This window comes from Lolium perenne, chromosome 3 (assembly GCF_019359855.2).
Source record: "Lolium perenne isolate Kyuss_39 chromosome 3, Kyuss_2.0, whole genome shotgun sequence".
Taxonomy (NCBI): domain Eukaryota; kingdom Viridiplantae; phylum Streptophyta; class Magnoliopsida; order Poales; family Poaceae; genus Lolium; species Lolium perenne.
In genome coordinates this window covers 88833658-88836352 of record NC_067246.2, presented here as the reverse complement: position 1 = coordinate 88836352, position 2695 = coordinate 88833658, and positions in this window count along the sequence as shown.

Here is a 2695-nt window from a genome sequence, read left to right as displayed (position 1 = left end):
GAAGATCGGCTCGCGGAAGCATATACACGGCATCGTAATTCTCACCATCAACAATGAAAAATCGTCACGCGTGGAGACTGGCTTTGCGTGGACGATCTGCACGGAGGTCCTCAGGTGTCTTGATCAATCAGCATGGGTGGTGCTATTCCAAGCGAAAAGGAATCGGACCGGCCGGAAGAGCAAACCCAATACGAAGCATGTTCTTTCTGTGGTAACTTCGCTATGTGAAAAAAATCAGTGTTATATTTTCAATTACGTAAAATTTATTTCGCCAAATATTTTTTGGCTCGTACTATTATTTGCTCGCAGATTTGTTGCGACGTAATATCATTGCAGATCAGAACAAATTTCGACTACTTTGCTTTGACGACCCTATTTGCCATTGCGCACTCGCCACGTTCGGGGGCTCGCCTGTCGTGAACTCAACATCGTGCACTTCGCCACGCTCGGAGCTCACCTATCGCGGATCCGCCACTTCGACTACTTCCGGCCAGGCGCCGCGCGACTACATCTACTGTGTCCGCCGCACGACCTTCTTTCACGTCGACTCCTCCACAGCCGATAAAAAAGCTAAGTGTCCCTCTTTCAAGATTTAATTATTATTTACTTCTGTTACACCCGAATACTCGGGGGCTGTACCATTACATCATTAGAGCAAATTCACCCAACATTGGGGGCTGTGACATTACTTTGTTATCACAAATATACTCGGTTACTTGGAGAATTTCTTTTCTTCGGCTCTGGATATTTCTTCTCCGGCTTAGTGGAATTATTTTCTTCGGCTCAGTGAAATTATTTGGCTTAGTGGATTTCTTCGGCTCAGTGGATTTATTTTCTTTGGCTTACTGGATTGGTTTTCTTTGGGTTATCATTGGTTTCCTCTAATATAATACTATCAGGCGGATTTTTGGGACAGTGGATTTATAATCGATGATTATTACCGCAAGTAACAACTGTGACACTGTGTCTAATCAACGATAATGACATCACCCCAGCAGCGCTCGGGGGCTCGGCTATTTCTTCATCAAACAATTTGGCGGCATCTATTATCGTTATTTGGTGGTTTCTACTTCGCCTCGACTTCTTCTATGCAGTCGAAGACTTTATTTCGCGTTGACTCTATCATATCAAATAAGCTAAGTGTTTCCTTTTAATTTACATAAAGTTGATTATCATTTACTTTTGCCGCACACGACACTCGTTGGCTATGCGGCATAAATTTACTTTACATATCACCGAATCCGAGCATCTAACAGCGCATGCGAAAAATAGAGTCAAGGAAAAGATAGAAAAAGTTTATTTATTTGTGCAGGAGAAAGCAAATTTCAAAGTATACGTGTTCTTGAGCCTATGTCCGGATGCGCGCACCCGACCATAGCCTCGGGGGCTATTCCCATCGGGAGCGTTGGCCGCGCACCCGACGAAATTTTCCTGAAGGAGGAACCCGAAGAAATTTTCTTCATGAGAGAACCCGACGAAATCTTCTTCAGGGAGGAACCTGATGAAATCTTGGGAGAACCCGACGAAATTGTCTTCAAAATAGAACCTGATGAAATCTTGAGAGAACCCGACGAAATTGTCTTCAAGAGAGGACATGACCCGACGAAATTTTTCCTGAAGAAGGAACCTGAAATTTTTTCCTCAAAGAGGACCCGAAGAATTGTCCTCAGGGAGGACCCAAAGAATTTTCCTCAAGGAGAACCCGAAGAATTGTCCTCAAGGAGGACCCGAAGAATTGTCCTCAAGGAGGACCTGAAGAATTTTCCTCAAGGAGGACCCGAAGAAATTTTCTCCAAAGAGGAACACGAAGAAATGTTCTCCAAGGAGGAACCCGATGAAATGTTCTCCCAGGAGGAACCCGACGAAATGTTCTCCAAGGAGGAACCCAACGAAATGTTCTCCAAAGAGGAACCCGACGAAATTTGCTTCAAGAAGGAACCCGACAAAAAAAATGGAAAAATCTTCGAGTCCATATACTCGTCATTTATTCCAATCACATTCAAGGAAAAATATACTTCAAGGAAGTCGATGAGCAAAGCTGAGCCTACACCCAAGTGCAAATACTCGGCTATAGCCTCGGGGGCTACTCCCATCGGGAGCGCTGGTCGCGCACCCGAAGAAATATAATTCAATATAGCAAGTCAATATAGGAGCATCAAGATCCTATTCGACAAAAGATAGCAACCCGAAGAATGGAACATTCCATCAGCCGAACAAAAGGCACTCGACAATATATTCTCGGAGCGCGTCCGCCGCGGTAAAAACTCCAAATGCCGTGAGTTGTAAAAGGGTCACAAAGGTAAGACCACAGGCTCTACCACTTTATCCACATCAACAGATGTGAAAAAATAAACCCAGCGAACGCGATGTGGATCCGATAATTTTGCTGGAATACAGTTTCGGTAAGTCCTAAAGCGGCAAGTTCTGAATTACGCCAGTATCCCGAATTCATGTCTGGGACGCGAGTTTGAAGTAGGTTTATACGGATTGCCACAAGTGCATTAACTGGTACCCGAGCTTTCGGATGAACCAGCCCTATTTACCAATATCCCTGTGCAATCTAGAAGTCGAGAAAAATATAGTGTTTCCGTGCACTCGATATATATGAAAAACAAAGAAATGAAGTCTGGAGATTTCATCCTATTCTGCGACTCAAATAAATATAGCAAAGTTGTTTACCCAAAGCTTCGGCTTC